The sequence below is a fragment of the Hyaena hyaena genome, unplaced genomic scaffold (assembly GCF_003009895.1).
Source record: "Hyaena hyaena isolate Hyena2069 unplaced genomic scaffold, ASM300989v1 scaffold_1322, whole genome shotgun sequence".
Taxonomy (NCBI): Eukaryota; Metazoa; Chordata; class Mammalia; order Carnivora; family Hyaenidae; genus Hyaena; species Hyaena hyaena.
Genome location: NW_024081955.1, coordinates 90,108 through 99,201, shown reverse-complemented (window position 1 = coordinate 99,201; position 9,094 = coordinate 90,108). Strand labels below are relative to the sequence as shown.

At 35.4% G+C, this 9,094-nt stretch overlaps 1 long non-coding RNA gene across 1 annotated transcript; it reads left to right on the top strand.

The window, feature by feature from the left end:
• Window positions 1-3,314: 3,314 nt before the first annotated feature.
• Window positions 3,315-4,632, top strand: LOC120225100. The gene is made up of 2 exons (XR_005526731.1): window positions 3,315-3,518; window positions 4,375-4,632. It is a non-coding gene; the product is annotated as an uncharacterized LOC120225100 (long non-coding RNA).
• The last annotated feature ends 4,462 nt before the right edge of the window (window positions 4,633-9,094 follow it).

Genomic DNA, 9,094 nt, shown 5'->3' with positions numbered 1-9,094 from the left:
ACTAAGCCACCCAGGCACCCCTTATTTTTAAATTTTTAAAAGTTTATTTATTTATTTTTTGAGACAGAGAGAGAGAAGAGGGGAAAGGCAGAAACAGAGGAAGAGAGAGAATCCCAAGTAGGCTCCACACTGCCAGCACAGAACCAGACACAGGACTTGAACCCACGAACTGTGAAATCATGGCCAGAGCTAAAATCAAGAGTTGGTCACTTAATCGACTGAGCCACCCTGGCACCCAAGATCAAAAATTAATTTTAAAAAGTGGTCAGAATGTAGACAAACTATCTGGATTGCAATATATAAATAAAATATTTTATAGGAAGGCTTTGGCTTTTCCTTCCAGGGCTCTCAGATGAAACAGAAAACAATAATAAACAGTAAATAATTTACAAAGAACTAGAGATAATAAAGAATATGAAAGAAATTTTAAAATAAGCATATTTAAAATGTTCAAAGTGAGTGGCATCTGGGTGACTTGATTGAGCATCCAACTCTTGATTTCAGCTCAGGTCATGATCCTAGGGTCATGGAAGTGAGCCCTGAATTGGGCTCCATGCTGGGCATGGAGCCTGCTTAGGATTCTCTCTCTTTCTCTCTCTCTCCCTCTGCTCTTCTTCCCCACTCACTCTCTCCCTAAAAAGATAAATCAATATATTGAGAAAATAAAATGTTTAAAGTGAAAAGTGTACTACAAACTGTGAGAAAAAGTATCACATAAAAAAGCACAAATGTCAAAAACTCTGTAAAATGAAAAAATCTTTAAACAAAAATGTAGTCATTGAATTAAACAAAAAAGGCTAATAAAGAGACAAAATCAAACCAATAATGACTCATCACCTGAGAGAGAATGCACAAACTGGACATAAGAGAGGGAACCCAAGGAAAGGAACGCAAGTCTTGAAACTGGGGTGTGACAGCACCAGGAATCTATTTAATGGTTCAGTCTATTTGTATGCATTTTTATGATCTATACATGTAATTTAGGACAATTCTAAATTCTTTCTCTTATAACTTAATTTTCCCAGATGAAGCCACTGCACAATTTGGACAGATGAAAACTTACACATTGCTGTTGTGCACATTAAGATTGCAGGGATAGATGGGAAAGTGAACTGACCACCTGGTGTCTCCACTGGCGTCTTCTCAGAGACACCTGCATCACTTTGAGAACACTCAGAAAGCATTTGCTCTGAGCAGGCTTGCTCACCATAGACATAGAAACAAGGAAGAGGGGCATGAGTTGCAAAATAGTGGGTGCCTGGAATGATGTCAGACAAATCCTAGTATTCTGCATTACAAGTTATGCGATGATGACCTCTGAAGAGGAGAGTAAGGACAAGAACTTTGGTTAATGGATACGTCCCATAAGAAGATATAGAGTTGTATGCAAGGTGAAATTATGGAATTTTCATATGTGACTGAGTTTCTATGGACATTTTATTATGGGCATTTGACATAAACATGGAATGTTTGATGTTGACAAAAAGAAATAGTAACACAAAGATTTTATGCAAAATGAAGAAGGAGATAGCATGAGAAATGATACAGAGTCTGGACGAGAAAGAGTAGATAGTGTTCGTTAATTGATACTGGAGGAAAAGTGGAAAATTGAACTGAGAAAATGGGGATCTTATGTAGAGATATCTTGTAGACAATCTGAAACGGGGAGTAGAGATTTAAAACTAAATATAGGCCATAGAGATAAATATTAAAGATTGACTATAGAACATACAGTAAGAGAATTAAGCAAAGTGCAATCTCAAGCTTGCAAAAAGGAGGGCAAAAACTATAAAAAAGAGAGGAAAATTAAAAGAGTTGAATCTACGATGAACTAAAAGAGAACAGATGCTCAAGATATGAGGGCTATTGTCCAATGCAGTCCTGTTATAAGAAAGAGGAATTAAAGAGTAGGAAATTAGTTCAGGGAAAGGGGATTTGGGCAAAAGGTAATTATTGATTTTAATCATTAAGTGACCATTACTGACCTTTGTAGAGTGCTTTTTGCAGTGATAAAGGCGTTTCCATTTTTAAAGTTAAAATACTATGCCAGTTATTCCAAAATACACTTGCTCAGTCTTCCTAGGCACATGGTTGTAAGTAGCTGCTGGCGAGACTAGAGATTGTCGTTCTTATACTTACGTTCTTATATTTGAGTGCTTCTTGCTATTGCCTAAACTTCAGTTAAAATAAAACAGACATTACAATTCCAAGTAGGTTTCTGTGTAACCAAAACCTGAAATACATGGCATTGCATTGGTGGTTCGGCAAGCTGGACCCACATAGATTGAAAAGGTAGTGACCCTCATTATGCTGTCATAACTGGTTAACTCATCATCTTGGATGACTTGTAAAGCAGAATATGTGGCTATTACACTTCTTTGATCCCCAACCTCTGGGGGAATGGTTGTAAAGAGCCATAATATAAATGTATAGTGCCTGATTCTTGCTACTTTATGCAAATTACTACAATAAAAAAAATTACCTCTAACAAGATTTTACTTACTTTCAAAAGAAGAAGAAAGGCCAAAAATACAAGGTTTTGCAGAGTTGAAAAATCTACCTCATTTTGTATCCCTCAAAACCAGGAAAATAAAAATGTTATTCAGAACATTCATCAAGACCTCATTTATGATTTTTCAGCCAAGAAGGATTACCTAAGCTTGGGGTAATTTTAAAAGAATTAGTGTTGCCTTTTACCCCAGCCTATTGTATCACAAGCTCTTCAAGTTACCTTCATTTCTCAAAGTTAGAGAGAAATGGTCACACAAAATGAAATCCTACATCAGGCTTTGTTCCTCAAATACTGTAGTGAGGGGAAATAAATAGATGAGAAGTCTAATAACTTTTGAGAGAATAATTACAAAGAAATTATAAGTCTGGCCTATAAAAATCTGATTGTTTCTCTCTAAAACACTTTTTAGCCTCCTAGAATTGCAAGTGCTAGAAATGGTTTATGAAACTGCATCTCCAAGGAGAATATCAAATTTCTTCACATCTGGCCACAGAAGTTTATGGAAGAAGAAGGTTATGGAACTACCAGAAATCAGAGTCAAATGCCAAGGACAACTGAAGTCAAGATGGCTCTTCTCACAGATCCGAATGAATCTCACCAATGAACTTATACAACATTCAACAAAAACTGCCTTTATCATTTCTGCCCAGAATTCCAGCATCATCACAGACTGATGGACATGTTTCTCATTCTATTTTCTATATGGGCTCTTTTGTTCAGTAGCATTTGTTTGTTCCTGTCTTACCTCATATATTATTATTATTATTATTATATATTATTCTCTTTATCAACTTCAGATTCAGGCAAGAGGAAGCTCTGCCTTTGGCTGTCTGCATTGGCATGCCTGATCCTTGATTTCTCAGCCTCGCCTCCACCATCAAGGTGAAGTTCTACAGGCCAAGTGGCATTGATGCTCAGCTGGAGCCCACGTTCCACTTCTGCGCCATGCTCCCAATACCTGAGACTCCAGGAGGCCCTGTCTAAACAGGTCCACATTGACCTCCAGGTTTTTCACAGGCTTTTTATTCATATCATCTTCCCGAGAGTTGTCTGCTCCACTGCTGGCCTTAGCTTAAGCCCATGAACTGGTTAATGGGCAGCTCCTCAGAGGAGCTCTCCTCCTTTGAGGGCACATTGGACTTGCAGGCTGAGGTGTCATACAATTGACCATAAAGGAAGGGTGTGAAAAGAAGGAAGGGCAAAAAAGGAGGTGGGGGCATTTATCTCTGTGTTGCCACATTCAGAGATGGGAAAATAAGTCTGAGAATTCTGAATTTCTCAAAGTGGATGGATGAAAGTTATTTAAGAGTCCATTCTCTTGATTTATAATTTTTTAATATTTAGGTACATGTTAGGTAAGCCTCCATTTGTAATCATGGTTCTGTCCCCAAAAATACTGGGGCAAATGTGTGTGTAGAAGGTGAGGATGATTTGGAGGGCAGATAATTTTTCTATTAGTTTGTAAGTTGCCAGGTATTAGAAGCCACAACTGGACATAATGGATAGGGTTGTCCTTTTGGCACAGATTACGGGCTTGGAGCTGAATGTGGCCATAGGATAGGACGTTGGGTTTTGTCCTTCAGTTAGGACAATTTGAGTTCGATTTGTTAGAAAAAGTTTGTGCTCAGATATGTGGTGGCCACTGGAAGGACTCTGGCAATCTGATAGCTGTCTCCTCCCCTCCCCCCCTTCCATTCCCTTCTTTCTGGGCACATGGCTGCACAGCTGTGAACTACCTTTCTCATTCCCACATTTACATCTATATTTGCTTCTGTACACACATTCTCATCAATTAAATATTAACTGAAATAAGAAGTATTTAAAAAGTCTTACCCTGTTCCTCCTCTCTCTCTCCTGCCTAGGGACTGAAATGTTGATGTGGCAGAAGTTCATCGTGAACCATGCTGAGGAAGGCAACATCTGTGAGGATGGTGGAGAATTACATGGGCAGAAAATGAATCCATAGAAGAAAAATCACAGAGCAAAGCCTCACCTGCTTAGGCTGTTTGGACTTTTAAATTGTTCCATGTGCAAAAGTCAAACTTAAGACATGGTCTTTTGTTTGCTTGCTTGTTTTCCAGCAGTTTAGTCTTTATCCTATTAAAACCACTTAGAAAATATGGGTTGATTGCTATTCTTTTAAAGGGAATGGCTAAACAGAATTGTAATGGTAAAAAAGAAAAGTCTGCTTATTCTTCTTTAATTAGATTGAAGAAGAGAGAGATGGATTGTGTGGAAAAGAGTAACTTACAACATTGTCTTTTTGTAACACAGTTTCTCACATGCTTAAGAAGTATGATATTAATCACAGTTCTAAGAAGAGGCAGGCTTACATTGTCATATGAGGTCTTACATGGATATTTCCTCCAACTGTCAGAAAAATATTATATACATGTAATAGTGTATACAGCACAGGGTATATACATAAAATAGCAAGTATAGATTATACTCTAGATTGATTATATGGTAAAAAGTATATAAAGTATATTCTTTATATACTCTTGTATATAGAGTAGGGTAGATCGAGTAATACTATACATTACTCTCCATGTGCTCACAAACAGATATATTCATATATTACTTTCTACACATTCATGGAGAGTATTTGTTTTCTGAAACTATTAGAAGATTGAATTTTCACAAGTCACAAATAACAGAACTTTCAAGGTGTTCTAAAATTAGATAGAAAATAGTTACTTATAAGAAATCATCCAGAAATGCATCATTAACTCTCTGAAGGTGTAAATAAATCTGACATTTGCCAGAAGCTAATGAGATACATGCTTGCTGTCTAACTTGTCAAGCATTCTTTTTTGGAAATCTTAAAAAGAGAAGCCTTCTAAATCTGAGTCATTAATGTGAGACCAAGTCAAAACATACCAAAAATCAAAACCAGGTTCCTATTCTCTAATGGTATTTCATATGGAAAAGCAAGGTCTCCAATGTTGGCTATATTTGCTTCAGAATCCTCATACTGTGAATTACTGGGTTGACATCATGCTAAAAACTTAGGAGTCAGAACTAACTGTACTGTGGTCTCAGCTACCGGCAATGCAGTAAATATACTTGCCCTTTCTTTTTCCCTCACATTTTCCCCCAGTTTATTCTGTAATCTGTCTCTTTTTAGAAAGCAAAACCCAATATCTCAATTATCAGCTTAGATTTAGACCACTTACATCCTAACGCCTGATAAAATAGTTTGGTCTTTACCTCTCGTAACCAAAGTGGATGGTTTCTGGATTCAACTCCATCTCAGATCTCTTCCTTTAAGGAAATATACTGAATTTTGGTATGTGTGCAGAAAATGATACTGTTTTCACTACTTCAACTCAGAAGGTCAAAGAGAAGAGTATTACAAATGATGGACTACATATCTATCACAGCGTGGTGATGAAGGAACATGAAATGTTATTGACAAATATGAGTCCAAAGGAATATCAGCAAAAAATAATGTGACAATGACATTATAAAATTGCTGTTCACAATCACTGGTGCCTCATTTTGTCTCAGAATTTTGGCTTGTTTATCACCTCCATTATGTATCTGTTTTCCACTTCAGTTATTTTTAATAATTACAAATTACAAATTTACTTACAATTTCCTTCTTTCTTTATGTTTAGTCTTTTTCTTGCTATTTAAATCAGATTTCTATTTCATTTCTATTTTAGCCTGTTTTTTAAATGTAATCACTTAAGTGCAAATAAAATTTTCTTTTTTATAGAAGCTTTTAAAAGTATAAATATTCTTCTAAGTACCATTTGGGTGGCATCCCATAATCTACATCAGGATTATTTGCATTATTATTCAGTATGAAGTAATTTTGCATTTTTATTAATATGGAAATATTACATACTAGGATTTATTTCTCCCATAGTTTTTTTAAGTTCCATGTTATTTTATTGTTATTTTTCTTGTTATGCAGATTTCATGTTCATTACATGATTTTCTTAATATCTTCTATTTTTACCCTTTAAGTGGCTATTATTGAAATTATCATATCTATTTCACTAAAGGTTTAAAATGAATACATTTATCCACCCTCTTTGGAAACAAATAAATATCCTCACAATACTATATCTAAGAATTTCCCTCTCCTGTCTCTCACTAACATATATTATTATTATATATTATTGTCCATTCTTTTGATTTCATCTTATAGTTACCAATAATGGGGACGTTTCACTTTTACAGTTTCAACATGTGTTTTGATTTATCCACGCACTTATAGAACGTTTTTGGTCACAGACCACACATTTTGAATCCTTTTTGTGGGATAATTTTCTTTCTTTCTGAATTACATATAAAAAATATATTAGAAAGAATTAATGGATGGCATAGTTACTGTGTTTTATGGATTTTTTTTGAAAATGCTCTTATTTTAGTATCATTCTGGAGTGAGGGTAAAGACAATTAACTCATCTGTGTCCAACGTAGATTTAATTCTGTGCCTACAATACTTTAAATTTGCATAAAGCTAACTGGGCCTCATAAATTTATATACCTCCTTACATCTGATTTTAATATAATTTACAACCTGAAATTACTTTTAACCATAGTTGGTTTTTTTTTTTTTTTTTTTAAAGAAGAGCTGCACATTTTAGTGGCTTATTTCATGGCTCTCGTGCTGAAGAAATTGTTTGAACTGACAAAATGTGGAAGACAGTGAATATATGGTTTGCAGTGACTGTTGTTTATATTTAAACACTTGTCAATGGCGATGCGGGGCATTTAGTATTAAGAATGCAAACCAGACACATAGATGTGAGGGAGGCGTAAGGACACAATGTAACGTATTAACTTCTCTCTTGCCACTTACTTGAGTTTTAGAAATTGCAGGAGTAATGATCCTACTACAGAAGTTGTTGTAAATGACCAGCTATATCCATGTTAAAGTATTAATAAATTAAGAATAAAAATACATGTCTTCAAAAGTGTATCTAAAGAAATATAAGAAGAGTTCCATGGGAGTATGGCGTGATGAAGTCCCAGGTTATTCACTCAGGACTCACGAACTATTTCATTGGAGCACTTGGGGTCACTGACACAACCCAAAAGAAGCAAAGTGTTTCTTGCTTTGTTTATAGATGGATAGCACTTGGATTTTTGTTCATTTTTTAAATAATGGTGCAGATTATGGTTTTACTTCAGTATTTTTGCCAATAAAATCTTTACAATTTAACCCACAATTTTAATCATGTTGAAGTCCTGTTTCATTGATCGTAATAATTTTCCTTAAAGATACTTAACTGCTCAATATACATTTCTATTAGTGAATTTATTCTGAAACTTTATTTCCAATCAAAACTGGATATACTAGGAGGCAATTTAAAGACTTGAAATGCAATTTTAAGCTTAACTCTCTGTGAGTGAATTCATTCATTGCTAATAATAAAACGACTACTTTATAAAGCTAAATTACTTCAGTGAGCTTATATGAAGCGTTGGACACATAATAGGTCAATAGAGACTCATTATTTGCAGCAGATCTTTTCCAGACCATCATTGGATGTCTGAATACTGTATATACTATGCTTTTTTTCCTACATATACATACCTATGATAAAGTTTAATTTATAAGGTAAGCACAGTAAAATATTAGGAACAATAGGTAATAAAACAGGACAATCATAATAATATATTATGATAAAAATTATGGGGTCTGTCTCTCTATTGTATTTTATTCACCCTTCTTCTGGTAAAGATGTGAGATGATGAAATGGCTACATAATGAGGTGAAGTGAGGTGAATGACATAGGCATTGTGACCTGGCGTTAGGTTACTATTGACCTTCTGATGGTTCATCATAAGGAGGATTATCTGCTTCTAGATTGCAGTTGCCTGCGGGCAGCTGATTTAGTGGAAAAACAAAACCATGGATAAGAAGGTACTACGGTATGTAAGATTTGTTCACAACCCCCTGCCTTTGTACTCACTAATTTACCAAGACCTGATTTATTAATTTACTCGTAGGCCTAAATTCTTGGGATCCCAACCAACCTCTAAGATGTCTTGTGGCAGCTGGGTTTCCCCCTAGGATAATATTTATGAAAAGAGGGGTGCCTGGCTGTCTCAGTTGTGATGCTTTTATCTTGGGGTTAGAAGTTTGAGCCCCACATTGGGGATAGAATTTACTTAAATATTAACTACTTGTTAAGCACTCAAAAGAGTTTTAATTATTTAATCAAACCACAAATGTTGATCCTCTATGAGGTAAAAGACTCACTGATCTCAAGGAACACACAACACAGTGAAGATGCGGGGTGAGTGTTCCACACATCATGTGATCCAGAGTAATACAATATGGTAAAGACCCAGGCGAGCCTAATCACGAGGCTCTAGGAAAATTGCAGGTACTTCCAGGAAGGCTCTTCAGATAGACAAAATCATAGGAAATCATTATTTTAAATGGTATAATTGTTTCTGTGGCTAGAAGCTGATAAGGGAGATTCAGAAGTTCTGTTTTACAGCTTTTTCTATTCCTTACTTGTTCCAAGAAATGAGCATGTAATCTGGTGTTTTAGCTAGCATATTTTCCTCATGATTATTTATTTATGATAGCTTCTCACGCCAAAAATCCAAACC